The sequence below is a fragment of the Pelmatolapia mariae genome, linkage group LG5 (assembly GCF_036321145.2).
Source record: "Pelmatolapia mariae isolate MD_Pm_ZW linkage group LG5, Pm_UMD_F_2, whole genome shotgun sequence".
NCBI lineage: Eukaryota > Metazoa > Chordata > Actinopteri > Cichliformes > Cichlidae > Pelmatolapia > Pelmatolapia mariae.
This window is the reverse complement of record NC_086231.1, coordinates 14,037,684-14,052,782: the sequence shown is the minus strand read 5'-3', so window position 1 is coordinate 14,052,782 and position 15,099 is coordinate 14,037,684. Positions and strand designations below refer to the sequence as shown.

At 38.1% G+C, this 15,099-nt stretch overlaps 2 long non-coding RNA genes across 2 annotated transcripts; one reads left to right on the top strand and one right to left on the bottom strand.

Annotated features, from left to right (window-relative positions):
- Positions 1-6,849: 6,849 nt before the first annotated feature.
- On the top strand, positions 6,850-8,306 carry LOC135932941 (uncharacterized). The gene is made up of 2 exons (XR_010573663.1): positions 6,850-7,164; positions 7,971-8,306. It is a non-coding gene; the product is annotated as an uncharacterized LOC135932941 (long non-coding RNA).
- Positions 8,307-8,347: 41 nt separating this feature from the next.
- Positions 8,348-10,657, bottom strand: LOC135932942 (uncharacterized). The gene is made up of 3 exons (XR_010573664.1): positions 10,279-10,657; positions 9,310-9,472; positions 8,348-8,957 (listed from the first exon to the last, which is right to left on the bottom strand). It is a non-coding gene; the product is annotated as an uncharacterized LOC135932942 (long non-coding RNA).
- Between the last annotated feature and the right edge of the window lie 4,442 nt (positions 10,658-15,099).

The following is a 15,099-nucleotide window of genomic DNA, read 5'->3' as shown; positions in this document are numbered from 1 at the left end:
CTGAATACTGAGTACGTTCAAATTACTCTAGATTTATTTTGAGTTTTGCATTATTTGTATGCAGTTGGTTTATTTAAGTAACCAATTTCTGACATTTTGAACAGCTAGTTTGCCATAAACTGCGGCATACAATATTTCAGAGGTCAGTAAAAGCAAGACAGAATACATGTGTGTGAATGAGCGAGAGAGAGTATGAATAACATGAATAATGAAGCTGCAAGGAACAGAGGTAGAAGAGTTTAAATACCCAGACAACCACTCACACCTACAGACAGTTTAGAATCAACAGTTAAACTAATATGCATGTCACTGTACTGTGGGATGAAGCCAGACTGCCTGGAGAGAAAACCCACCCAGACACATAGAACATCCCATCTGGACAGCGGATTCAAACCTAGGACCTTTTTCCAGTGAAGTAATGGTGCTAACCACTACACCATCCTAGTACTATATAATACATTATATAATATAAATGTACATATTTTCATAATTTAAGATATAAGAAAGAAGTAATACAACTTTATGCTTATTTATTTATTTTAAAATAAATACATCTGCAAGTGGAGAATATGGGCCTATTGCAGTGGCAATAAGTAGCGTATTGCGTATTTATTTCCTTCATACTGTCTCTTATTATGAAGGTAGATACAAAAGTACACCGGATGTATAAGATGCTAGCTAACTTGACATAAATCTTACACAACTAATTTACACAACATTTTTTTCGGGGGGGGGGGTGTTAAGTAACGTTTATTTGTAACATTCCGTCATTAATAACATAAAAATAGTATTTACAGATTTTACCCTTACAGCTGCTTTCTGACAAGATTTCTAGCAATGAAGGAAATGTAAATTTTTTTTTTTAAGAAAATGTGAAAATAGCCCCACCTAGTGGCTGCTCCAGGACTTTTCAGACAGTTTGACCTACATTGCAAAGGCTGATGTCACACTTCTATCTGCTGCTATTTTAAACTTTTTTCCCCCCTGTAGGCTGACCTATGGCACTGTGAACGACTGAAATGATGGTAATGCGATTATAAATACACTTTTTAAAATCATTATTTGAGAGTGGATTTTAAAAATATCTTTAATCTACTTTTACAGAGGCAGACAGTGAAAACACATTATAATGTAGCCGCCCAGAAACACAAGATTTAATGACGAGGTGACAGAGCATCTAAAATCATCTAATTTAAATGGGTGTCAATGCCAGAAAACTGAGACCTGCTGTATTTTCCCATAGCTGTAGGTCACATCTCATGTACACTATAATTTGGAATGACACATGTTGATGTGTGCTTCTTTTCTGCTTTTTTTAAATTTCTTTTTAAATTTAATCTTTTTTATTTTTTTTTATTTTTGAAGTTTGATTTTGTAGCCCCTGTCTGGTTATAACCTGGCCAGGGTGTACCCTGGGATAGGGATAGGCTCCAGCGCCCCCGCTACCCTCATAAGGATAAGCAGAATAGAATGGACGGATAATTTGATTTGTGTGCTGAAAGCTAATAAATTGTGAGGGTTTTGTGGTGAAATTTAAGGCTTTTACTTTTTAAATCAAATAAATAAGTCAATAAAGTAATAAGTTATTAATTAAACTAAGATCTTTCAAAGCTACAGTCCTTTAATAACAAGAGCTTTCTTTGTACCCCCTAAACAGTTTCTACATGAAGTCATATTCATGATGAAAAGATGTGTTTTCTTTTTTCTTTTTCTTTTTTTTTTTCCATGTACTCACTTTATTTATCAAAGTGGCAACAGTGAAGCTTCATTTTAACCTTAGGGTCTCCATCCTTTGCCCTTTATGCATATTTTTAAGGGATTAATAAAAAAATCAACAATATGAACACAAGGAATGATTACAGAGAGCAAATTTTCTCACATTGTAGGTGTTGCACCTGCAAATTCCAGAAGGTGGAAGCAGAGTTAAAAAAAAATAGAATTCACTTAATAAGTTCATAGTAAAAACAAATAAATAAATATGAGCAAAAAATACAATTAAAGATTAAAAACAGTAGATTTAAATACAGATATAATAGATTCATGGGACTTGTTTTTAATTGCGAACACAGAAACAGGAAAATTCTCTGCAAGAATGAAGCTATAAAAACCCAAATATAAACAAAACCATTCAATAAAACCTGAAATATACTATGACCCCCAACATATTTTGAAACAAGTATAAACCGGGGAAACATAAAAAAAACTGTATTGTGTGTAATAATAGGTGTTATTACAACATGAATGAATCTTGCGTCTCCAGTATAGACATGAGACATTTTTTAGAAACACAGATGAAGAAAGCAGAACTTATCTAAATAATAAAACAACAAACATCCAGCTTGAAATATTAAGATACATAAAACATCTAACTTGTTTAAATGAAGTGAAGTTCATTGTAAGCTTAACTGCAGATGGATGTTTGCTGTTTAACAGCAGGCAGGTAATAAAGTATTAATCAGCCCCAGAAGTCACTGTCTTTGCTGGTGATTGTTGCTTGAAAGAAAAACTATTCCATTTCAATTCAGTATTTTTTTCTAGTTTACTTCTGTTGCACAGGTACCATTTTGCATTTTTGGGGCAGACTGGCCTGCACAGCTGTATTTCTCATACTGTGAAAGCTCACCAGAGATTCTTTTTCCTGTTTCAATTAATATTGGTTTGTTGTTTTTTTTTCAGTAACATCTGTGCAGTTGTTATCTGGCAGAAACTTGAATGTAAATCTTGCTTCTTCTTCCAGTTGCGCCCTTTAGGGATCGTCACAGCAGTTCATCTGGGTCCACCTCACCCTATCCCTAGCACCCTCTTCTGTCCCACCAACCCTCTGCATGTCCTCCTTCACTACATCCACAAACCAAAATATATATTTTTTGCCTTTTAACTGGCTTTATTTGATAGATACAGCAAAGGCCGAAAGGAAAGTGGAGGGAAAGAGAGAAGGGAAGACATGCAACAAAGGGGCACAGGTCAGACTTGACCCCGAGCCACCCGCTTTCAGCCATGCGGCATATGGTCACCTGCTCATCCGACTGAGCTAAACCGGCGCCCGGCAACTCGATATTTAACATCCTTTGTCGAATACATGCTCTATTCCTTCTCTGCACATGTGCGAACCATCTCAACCCTGTCTCTCTAATCTAGTCAACAAACCTTCTCCACCTGAGCTGTTCCTCTGATGTAATAATTTCTGAACTTGCTCATTGTGATCACAGTGAAAATCTCTGCATCTTCAGCTCTGCCACCTCCAGCTCCACCTCCTGTCATTATTGCAGGTCTCACTACCATCTTGTAATTCTTCCCTTTCACTCTTGCTGCTGTCCTTTAATCATGGTAAATGGACTGATTTTTGTATAGCACTTTTCTACTCTTGTGAAGCACTTAAAGCACTTTGTACAACATGCCTCATTCACCCATTCATACGATCACTTTCTTATGCTTAAGTGTTTTTCTATCTGATATTCACACACATTCATACTCCGATGGACGCAGTGGAAAGCAACTTGGGGTTAGTATCTTGACCAAGGACATATGGCATGCAGACTGGGGCAGCCAGGGCTCAAACCACCAACGTTCCAATGAGTAGATGACCTGCTCTACCTCCTGAGCACAAATCACCCCTCACAGTTGTCTCCACCTAATCCACACTGCTTGTACTGTGTTGTTCGCCTGTCTTGTGCATTTTCTGTTGCCCTGGATGATTGACTCCAGGGAGATACATTTGTCCACTGTCACTACCACAACTCCTTGCATGTTCATGTTCTCATTCACACACGTGTTCTGTCTTACTTCTTCTTACTTTCATTCCTTTTTCCTCCACATAATGCCTCCACCTCTTCAGATTCTCAGCTACCAGTTCCATACTCACTAAAGATCACAATGCCATCAGCAAACATTGTAGTCATTGTCTGCCCACCTGTCTATTACCACAGCAAACAAGAAGGGGCAAAAGTCACATCTGTAGAGCTCTTTATGGCATGAAGCCATACAACTGCTCACCGATCACCAACTCTCTTCTTAACCTGCTTCAGCTACTGTTTCCTGTAGCTTCATGATACAGCTCATCAGCATTCTCCCTCTGTAGTTGATACAGCGCTGCACATCAGCCTTGTACTTGAAAATTGGTACCAGTACACTTCTTTTCGATCCCTCAGACATCCTCTTGTTCTCCAGGATTGTGTTAAATAATCTGATGAAAAAGTCCACTGCCTGTATGATAGACAGTATCATCTAGGTCAACTCCCTGTCTACTCTTCATAATCGTGGAAACTGGAATGTAAATAAAGCTCCAGAAAAAAAAAATTAGCATGTTTGTTAAAAAAAATAAAAAACATATGACACTTAATTTAATAGGCATCTCTTCCACAGCATGTCTTTTGCCCTGTCTTCTTCCCTCACCCCAGACGGTTATGGCAGATGGCCGCCCCTGCCTGAGCCTGGTTCTGCTGGAGGTTTCTTCCTGTTAAAGGGAGTTTTTCCTTCCCACTGTTGCCAAAGTGCTTGTTCATACGGGGACATATGATTGTTGCGGCTATCTCTGTTGTTTTATTGTAGGGTCTACCTTACAATATAAAGTGCCTTGAGGCGACTGTTATTGTGATTTGATGCTGTATAAATAAAACTGAATTGAACTGAATTCAATTGTATGGCAGTAATAAGGCCTGGGTGCAGCTACAGAAATGTTTTGAAACAACAGAGGGTTATTACCTTTTCACAGAAGCCCAGGTATAGACAGTATTTTATTCCCTTTATAAAAGAAATCATTATTTAAAAATTGAATTTTTATTTACTCCGGTTATCTTTGTCTAATATTTAAAATTTGTTTGATGCATGTCTGAAACAAGTGTGATCTTCTGTAATGCTGGTTTTTGTCCCTATGTATAATTCCAACAGCTTTAAATAGACAGTCTTGGGAGTTTTCAGGATGCAGAAAATTACTAAACTAATCACTCGCTTTCTCAAAAAATCAGTTGTGAACATCAAGTACATCATTTCTAAGAGGTCAGAAAGAAATGTCAGTGCATGTGAAAGAGGCCATCATTAGAAGGATATAAAAAATAAACTCATCAGACAGGTAGCAAAAACTACAGGAGTGGCTAAATCAACAATCTGCTACATTCTCAAAAAGAACGAATACACTAGTCAGCTCAGCAACATCAAAAGGCCTGAAAGACCACAGAAGTCAACTGAAGTGGATAATTACAGTATTCCTTTCTGGGTAAGAAAAACCCTTCACAACATGTAGCCAAGTAAAGAACACTCTCCGGGAGATAGGCGTGTCATCGTCACAGTGTACAATCAAGAGACACCACCATGAATGGAAATACAGAGGCGATACAGCAAGGTGCAAATCACTGGTTACACTCGAGAAGAGCAAGTTAGACTTTGACAGAAAACATCTAATAGAACGAGCACAAAGGGTGGCATGATGGCTAGCAGGATCACCTCACATCCTGTGTTTGCATGTCATCCCTGTGTCTACGTGGCTACTCCCTGGGTACTCTGTCTTCCTAACACAGCCTAAAGACTTGTATGGGGTTAATTGATGATTCTAAAAACTGTGCCTATATGAATGTTAGATTGGGGATGTGTTTTTCATGTACTCTGCCTCTGACAACTGGGACAGGATCCAGCCACCCGCAGATCTGAAGAAAATGCATCAATGGAGTCTACAAATTTCTCTAAATTTCTGGCATGTATGTCTTTCAATGGAACCAGGTCGCTAGTGTTTATTGATGATGTGACTGCTGAATGAAGCAGCTGGATGGAAGTGAACACGGCTCTGCTCTCTGCTCAGAATCAGCTCAATGCTACAAAACTCATCAGACAATGCTGCACACATGCAAATGGACAATGACCCAAAGAATACTGCAAAAAACAATCCTACCCACATATTGCCAGTATGTTCAGTGAGCAGTACTCAGATTCAGTTTCTGTAGTAGAAACTGTTCTAATCTCATTGTATAATCAAACTGCCTTGTTGAGTTCTCAGTTCTCGCTGAGTAAATATATCCAGTGAAGACTACATTTATTTTTGCACGTGTGTGTCTGTGTTTGATAAATCAAACACATGATGGGATACTGCACACAGCAGCAGTTTTGTGCATCAAGGCCCCCGATGAAATATGGGAGCTCACTATTGGGAGTGCGGTACTGCTGTTGAACTCTACCATCAGATCAGAGGAATCCATCACCGCAGTGTTTTTCATTTAACTCGTACGTCAGGAATGATTTTTTTTAGGTCAAAGGATGTTGGTGTGGGTTCATGAACAAAGAGTGGGATGCTTTCACACTTTTATTGATCTGTATGAATTTAACTGAAGTCTCAGCATGACAGTGAGGTGTATGGAGGACCACAAGAGCCACGCGCATCGAAATAAAAATTTCTGTGCTTTAATAATGAATTGTAGAATAAATTTTGCAATTGTAAATTCATTTTTGAATTCCAATTTAATAAACTGCATTTCAAAATCCTTTTTCCAATTACATTTCAAAATCCTTTTTCCAATTGCACTTTAATAAACTGCATTTTAAAATCCTTTTTTCAGTTGCACTTTAATAAACTGCAGTTCAAAATCCTTTTTCCACTTGCAATTTAATAAACTGCAGTTCAAAATCCTTTTTCCACTTGCAATTTAATAAACTGCATTTCAAAATCCTTTTTCCACCTGCAATTTAATAAACTGCAGTTCAAAATCCTTTTTCCACTTGCAATTTAATAAACTGCAGGTTAAAATCCTTTTTCCACCTGCAATTTAATAAACTGCAGTTCAAAATCCTTTTTCCACTTGCAATTTAATAAACTGCAGTTCAAAATCCATTTCCCTTTCCTGTTCGCTCCGGGATTAGCTGCTGGATTAGCTCCTGGATTAGCTCCTGGATTAGCTCTTCGATTAACAACTTGCTGGAGGCTATTCAAATTAGCCACACCGTGGGATGTAAGGAGCTCTCTGATTGGTTGGTCAGACACAGGCTGTCTGCCAGCCTGGATTTTTCTAGCTCATAGCTTCGCCCTGCTACGAAGCGTGTGTGCTTGTACAAAGGCCGTTCAGCCTCGGGATTTACACTCGGCTCGACACGGATATGTGAAGAATGAAGGGACCCTGCAGCGAAACGGAGAGCCAACCTCTGACTGAGTGCCTGTCTACACAGTCTGACCACCTGTTGAAGGTAAGGTGCTAACGTGGCTAACGCTAGCATCACCGCACGTAGCCCCGTTATTTTAAGGTCATCTTAGCTAATGAAAGTTTTACGGCGCAGCTGTACGAGCTCGCTACGTGTTTTGTAAGCTGCTGTGCTCTTCACAAATAAAGCTGGAAGCAGCTCAGACTGTTAGAACCAGCACTGAGGCCTGTTACATTTATACAGTGTTAGAGCAATGGCTGCAACCTACAGCCTTTAAACTAGCGATTAAAATGCTGACAGTAAACTCGTCAGTCCAGATGTTACCGCATTACTTTATGGTACTTAGAGTTAAAACAACTGAGACAGGCTGATTAAAATAACAGCTGTCAGTTCTCTCATTCCTTATATCAAGACTGGAGATCACACTACTGATTTCAGTTCATTTAATATGTGAGTGCAGATTCATTCTCAACTGGACATAAACGATGATCAAAGGTTGTATATATGATGAAGTCATCCAATCCCAGCCTCTAACACAGTGCGCTGAATCTTAGCTTTGAATGTCCAGTATATTCTAATCAGTGCAATGTAAGCATTCACTGAACCTACAGTATCTACACCTGTGTGGTAAAGATACAGATAATGAAGTTTAATTATTAATACAATATACATCATGAAAAACAAAAGCTGAAATTGATTCAGTTTAGTACTTTTCTCTGTATGTTCTGTGATTATAAAGGCCTTAAATTCTGTGATATATACTGTAAATGATTTTCACAGAGGTCTTAAAGTACTTAAATCACTGCTGATAGTCTGGTTGTTTATATTTTCACATGTTTTTGTGTCTGTAGGGCTGTTTGATGACGATTTGGACTCCTCTGGGAGATGAGGACACACCCACATCTGTTCCATACTGCAGCCATGGATGGTGTTACGGCTCTGAGTCAGCTTTGGGCCATCAGACGCACACACTGGAAAACCAGCACCTGGACTTCATGCAGGAGAGATGGCCTCAGTGATGGACTCTGCATCCTCTACTTTACCTCTAATCTCTTTCTTCTTTAACACACAATTAAAATCACTCCAAAAGAGTGTAAACTTACTGAGGAAGTCGCTAACTTGTACACATTTGTACTTTTACTTGTTTTCTGAGTTATTTTTAAGAAGAGTAAAGTTATTCACATGAAGTTGTTATTCTTCTGTATTTATTCTTTTGTATCATGTACCACAGTCATACTGAACTTTACAGACCTGGTGAATTGGAGAAAACACACACACACACTTTCAGCCTCAGGCAAAACTGAGCCCAAAGAAACAACAACAAAGTTTAGTTCCTCTGGATTTTCCATGGAAAATTGTTTTATCACTCATCCAGGTGACTTCTCCAGTGTCACGGATGAGTGATGAATGTATCTCCCACTGGAAACCATTGTGTCCAGTTAAAGTCAATCGACATTTTTAAGGAGAGTTGTTAGACAATGAGTTTTAACTTGCAGCACAACACAAAGCTGCCATATTGGATCAACGATCAAAACACTTAATTGAGCAGAATTAAGGCAAAATGTAATATCCTCATATGACACATCACACATGATCCAGCATTGTTCTAAGAATGCAAAGTTTCCACAGCTGCCAGAAAGGGACAGATTTCTGGCTGGTCTTTATGAGTGGTCGTTGCTTTCTCGTTTTCTCTGGAATTGCTGCACAGAGGATGTAACACCCATGATAAGCGCTGAGTTGTGTGTCCTTGTCAGAAATCAGCCATCCTCAGCTTCCAGGTAAGGAAAAGTGGAACCAGAAGATATTCAAATGCATCTCTCCACAGCTGCTGATGAATTCTACAAAAAACAAAGTTTGTTAAAAACATTTGCAGGTGAATCACCACTGATTTATCAGTGATATCCATTTACTCAAAAATTACTGACAAGTGGATAACTAGGATATATACACACACACACACACACATATATATATATATATATATATATATATATATAAAATTTCAAAAGTGTCCTGTACAAAATTGAACTATATATGACAAATGTGGTGCTTGTGGAATTTTTAACAAGGACCCTACAAAACTTTACTCATGCTGCCAAACTTTTGACAGCTAGGTGTGCAGTTCCTGCTTTAAATGCATTCAAAATCTAAGTGATAAGAGGCCAGAAATGTTTGAACTCGCTTATGAACCTGCATCACTGAGGCCGTCTCTCCTGCATGAAGTCCAGGTGCTGGTTTTCCAGTGTGTGCGTCTGATGGCCCAAAGCTGACTCAGAGCCGTAACACCATCCATGGCTGCAGTATGGAACAGATGTGGGTGTGTCCTCATCTCCCAAATCGTCATCAAACAGCCCTACACACACAAAAACGTGAAAATATAAACAACCAGACTATCAGCAGTGATTTAAGTACTTTAAGACCTCTGTGAAAACCATTTACAGTATATATCACAGAATTTAAGGCCTTTATAATCACAGAGCATACAGAGAAAAGTACTAAACTGAATCAATTTCAGCTTTTGTTTTTCATGATGTATATTGTATTAATAATTAAATTTCATTATCTGTGTCTTTGCCACACAGGTGTAGATACTGTAGGTTCAGTGAATGCTTACATTGCACTGATTAGAATATACTGGACATTCAAAGCTAAGATTCAGCGCACTGTGTTAGAGGCTGGGATTTGATGACTTCATCATATATACAACCTTTGATCATCATTTATGTCCAGTTGAGAATGAATCTGTGCACTCACATATTAAATGAACTGAAATCAGTAGTGTGATCTCCAGTCTTGATATAAGGAATGAGAGAACTGACAGCTGTTATTTTAATCAGCCTGTCTCAGTTGTTTTAACTCTAAGTATCACAAAGTAATGTGGTAACATCTGGACTGACGAGTTTACTGTCAGCATTTTAATCGCTAGTTTAAAGGCTGTAGGTTGCAGCCATTGCTCTAACACTATATAAATGTAACAGGCCTCAGTGCTGGTTCTAACAGTCTGAGCTGCTTCCAGCTTTATTTGTGAAGAGCACAGCAGCTTACAAAACAGGTAGCGAGCTCGTACAGCTGCGACGTAAAACTTTCATTAGCTAAGATGACCTTAAAATAACGGGGCTACGTGCGGTGATGCTAGCGTTAGCCACGTTAGCACCTTACCTTCAACAGGTGGTCAGACTGTGTAGACAGGCACTCAGTCAGAGGTTGGCTCTCCGTTTCGCTGCAGGGTCCCTTCATTCTTCACATATCCGTGTCGAGCCGAGTGTAAATCCTGAGGCTGAACGGCCTTTGTACAAGCACACACGCTTCGTAGCAGGGCGAAGCTATGAGCTAGAAAAATCCAGGCTGGCAGACAGCCTGTGTCTGACCAACCAATCAGAGAGCTCCTTACATCCCACGGTGTGGCTAATTTGAATAGCCTCCAGCAAGTTGTTAATCGAAGAGCTAATCCAGCAGCTAATCCAGCAGCTAATCCCGGAGCGAACAGGAAAGGGAAATGGATTTTGAACTGCAGTTTATTAAATTGCAAGTGGAAAAAGGATTTTAACCTGCAGTTTATTAAATTGCAAGTGGAAAAAGGATTTTGAACTGCAGTTTATTAAATTGCAGGTGGAAAAAGGATTTTGAAATGCAGTTTATTAAATTGCAAGTGGAAAAAGGATTTTGAACTGCAGTTTATTAAATTGCAAGTGGAAAAAGGATTTTGAACTGCAGTTTATTAAATTGCAAGTGGAAAAAGGATTTTAAAATGCAGTTTATTAAAGTGCAATTGGAAAAAGGATTTTGAAATGTAATTGGAAAAAGGATTTTGAAATGCAGTTTATTAAATTGGAATTCAAAAATGAATTTACAATTGCAAAATTTATTCTACAATTCATTATTAAAGCACAGAAATTTTTATTTCGATGCGCGTGGCTCTTGTGGTCCTCCATAGAGGTGAGCTGTAAAGACACATGAGAATACTCAACAACACCTTACTTTCAGAGCAAGAAGCAATCAGAAGATAGACAAGCAAAGTTCACATGGTTAGAAACTTGCAATGAAAGTAAACATAATAGAGTGTGAAAGAAAAAAGCACTTTACTGATAATCAGAGCAGCTTCTTTCTGTTGGTTTCTGCATTCTGCAGCAAGCAGGCTACAAGACTGCCAGTGTTACACTGCAAGGGTTAAGAGACTAAGTGAAAGTACCTTTACTGTAGATATTTGTCTTGGGCAGCCAGAGTGGTATTACAAGTATATTTAGATAAGAGTTACATGCTTTTAATGTGAGCAGCTAATTAGTTATCTAGCTCGCAAACTGATGTGCAGTGCACAGCGCGTCTTTGTTTGGTCATTTGTTTAACAACCTCAAAGTGAGACGTGCATATGTTAAGATGTTAGATAAAAAGAAGGCAGCAGCAGTAATTACACTGTGTTGTTGATCACGCTGAAAGCTGGTTGCATAGCCGGCCGCTGTATCGCTCAGTGAGACTTTCTACTGTACTTATGATACAAAGCTGAAATCATTTGTTGCACACAGATTCTCAGTCTGACCAAGAGTCTCAGCTGTGAGCAAAAGATGACGACCAATAAAATTCTAAAATATATGTTATTAGCTAAATTGCTGAGATCAATAGGAAACAATATCTGCTACAATGTTAAAAAAATGGAGGGATAAAACTTTCCAGTGCCCACTGGCAAAAGGGATAAAACACACAGTGCAAGGCCAGGACGAGCTATGTCACAATCAGCTACACTTCACACGCTGACAACTCCGACAGGAAACAGCAGTTGTCCTCCCAGACCCACCACCCTGTAAGTAATAAGCCGGCAATCACCCCGGCCTCAGCAAGCCAACTCTGCCTTTAGGCTGTGGTGTATAGTTGGCCCTGACCTCCACAGAGAGACAGAAAATATCAGCTTCAAATGCTTCTTAACTGTACAACTCACAGACTCAAACTGTCCAGTCTGGGCATAGGACACACCTGCACAGAGAGATAGAAAATACAACAGCAATGTTTGCAGTATGGACAATAAATAGACTATAGTTTGATTGGCTGTATGAAAAAAAATTCCATTCTACAGTAGACATGTGTGACACACCATAAGAAAAGCCAGCCAAAGACCCAGACTGAGAATCCAAGCACAGATGGAAGAGAAAAAGATCAACTCGACTTTCTGATATTTCCAATGTTTCTTATCTTAACTCCTCTATGAAAAATGCAGTTTATTGAATAGTTTCTGATGCATAAACTGCATATAAACAATGCACTATTTTGCCCGAGGTCTTCACCCAGCAAACCTCTGAGTTTTGAGAGGAAAACCCCCGCTCAGCAGAACCACACACAGCCTGGGGGTGCAGCCTGGTCAGTCAGCCAGCGAAATTTGCTCCCTTGGTGATGGTGGCAACTTTTGCATCATTAGCCTGTGGCAATAACAATGTGTGGTTTGTGATGATCGATGGTGTCTTGTAACCCTTCCAGAGCCTTTATGATAAGTTTAATGATTCACAAACATATTACAAGTGAATATTTATATAACAAAAACAACAATCAACCTACAATGTCAAATCAAATTATTTGGCTGGATGTATTTCCAATCCTTTCAACCATAGACCTCTATTTAAAATTGTAAAATAATACATTTCGCTTGAACCAAACAACAGAAATATACAGTATTTCCTCCTGTTTCCCATTGCAAAATCCTGGTGTGTCCTTTAAAGTAACAAAAACAACCCAAACAACACCCATTAAATATCCCCCAGGTATCACTGAGGTGGAACAGGTCTGCCAGCAGTCTTTCAACAGTCATCCTCTGTTTTTGTATTTCAATGCAGGAAACAAAAAATGGTAGTAAACAGAAAAAATAGAAAAACAAAATAGAAGAAAATTTGAAATGATTATTTTTTGCATTGGAAAACACAAACATGCAAACTTTTACATAAATAATGAAGGCATTGTTTCTGGGAAAGGAGATGGAAGTTACATTTACATTAATTGCCCATTTTTGCTTTTACAGTGTAAAAAAAGAAGAATTTAGTTAAAGTTAAATGATGCTTTCCACAATGGATTCTTTTTAACAATTATGGTGTTCAGAAATGTTTATATTCTACCTAAAGACATTATTAAAATGTAGCGTGCCCTTAACATTCAGACAAATTTGCTTTATTTTGGATGCACAATTCAATTTTCCTATTATTTATGAATTTACAACACTTCATGTATTAGTTGCTCTCTAGTTTTGACAGACATTGTTGTGAACAGTGCACTCATGCATTCTGTGCAGCTCTACTCCATAGAGACTGAAGATGAGCTGGTTAGTCATCATTAAAAAGGTTGCTTTGTGCAGATCTTTTAAAAGAGAAAATCTGCTAATTAAAATGAAAATAACCCAGATTAGCATTTGTACACCGATGGCTGAAGTAAATGACATCCTTGCATTATTTTATAGTTTTCTGTCTTGTGTTTAGGGGCAATGGTTTTTTGTTTGTTTGTTTTTTTCAGCTACAATATCTCTTTCTTTGAGGCAGTTGAGACTGTCCATAGCAACCATCCAAACTTCCCTTTCCGGCATGTGGCAGCAAAAAATGCTGTCTAGAGCCAGTGTTTCCTTGGTCAATAGTTTAAAAATGAGACTCGGCTTTTTGTCAGACTCAGGGACCACAGTGTTGTCCGGTTTCAAAAATGGCTGTTTTGATTATCATGAAGGAGACGCTCTCACGACTCATCAAGTGATGCCTCTGACTAGCCAGTCGGTGGCGTACCGCCTGTTGATGTCACGTTTTCGGATTGCCTCAGAACACTTGGAACCACAGCCAAATACACTGTAAAAAAAAAAGTCCTAATATAAAAGTATTTTACTGTGTATTTTACAGTTTTGTTCTGTTCTTCTAGAATATCATTAAATTTACATAAATAGACTGATTTCAGATTTCAAATGTAAATTAACGTAAAATCACTGTAATGTAATAAAACATAATTTTCTTGTTTTTTAAATGTATTTGTCTGTACATATGCATATTTAGATTGTTAAAATACATTCACAAATGTATCATGATTTCACAAATATTTGTCCATTATTTGAAAGATTGAACTGTTAAATTCAAATGTAATGCTATAGAAAAATATATAAAATGATTCTTAGAAACTTTTTTACATCAAATAATTATTACTATTATTGCTATTTAGGGCGATCGTGGCTCAAGAGTTGGCAGTTCGCCTTGTAATCAGAAGGTTGCCGGTTCGAGCCCCGGCTCGGACGCTCTCGGTCGTTGTGTCCTTGGTCAAGACACTTCACCTACTGGTGATGGCCAGAGGGGCCGATGGTGCGATATGGCAGCCTCGCCTCTGTCCCAATGCATGCAATCCATTATTATTTAAACCAACTGTTAACTGTATATTTCTGTACATTTAAGTATTATTATTCATATTGTCACATTCATTGACCTTGTTTATAGGTAATTTCATTGTTTAATCACATTAAAATGTTCCTAATTTAATGTTTAAAAGCACTTGAAAAACGCAAAATTCCATGTAAAATTAGGGCAACAAACTGTATTGTCATTACTGAAAATAACCGTATTTTTATGAGAAAGTTATTTTCTGGTATTATTTTGGCGCCCCAGCGGCCGGAATATTACTGTTTTTTTAAGATGTTTTTTCTAACAGTGTAGGTACTAAAAAAGTACCTGGTAAGAGGTACTACCACCTAATGGAAAATCCTAAAAACTGTGCCCAGCCAAGTGTTAAAGGGCTAACGGTGTCCTTTGTATCATCTGTATGGTGTTGCGCTTCTGGTTCCAGTGAAACAGGTCTGCACTTCTATTCTGTCAAATATGGACAACTTGTCATATTTAAATGCATTAAGTATGTATATTTTTAAAATGCAAGATTAGTGTTAGTGAAGAACTATATTTTAACTTAAGCCACAACCATTTTAATAACTAGTAGTAGGTATGTTTGTGCTTTGTCTGACAGTGAAAACAAGGGAATCAAAAGGTA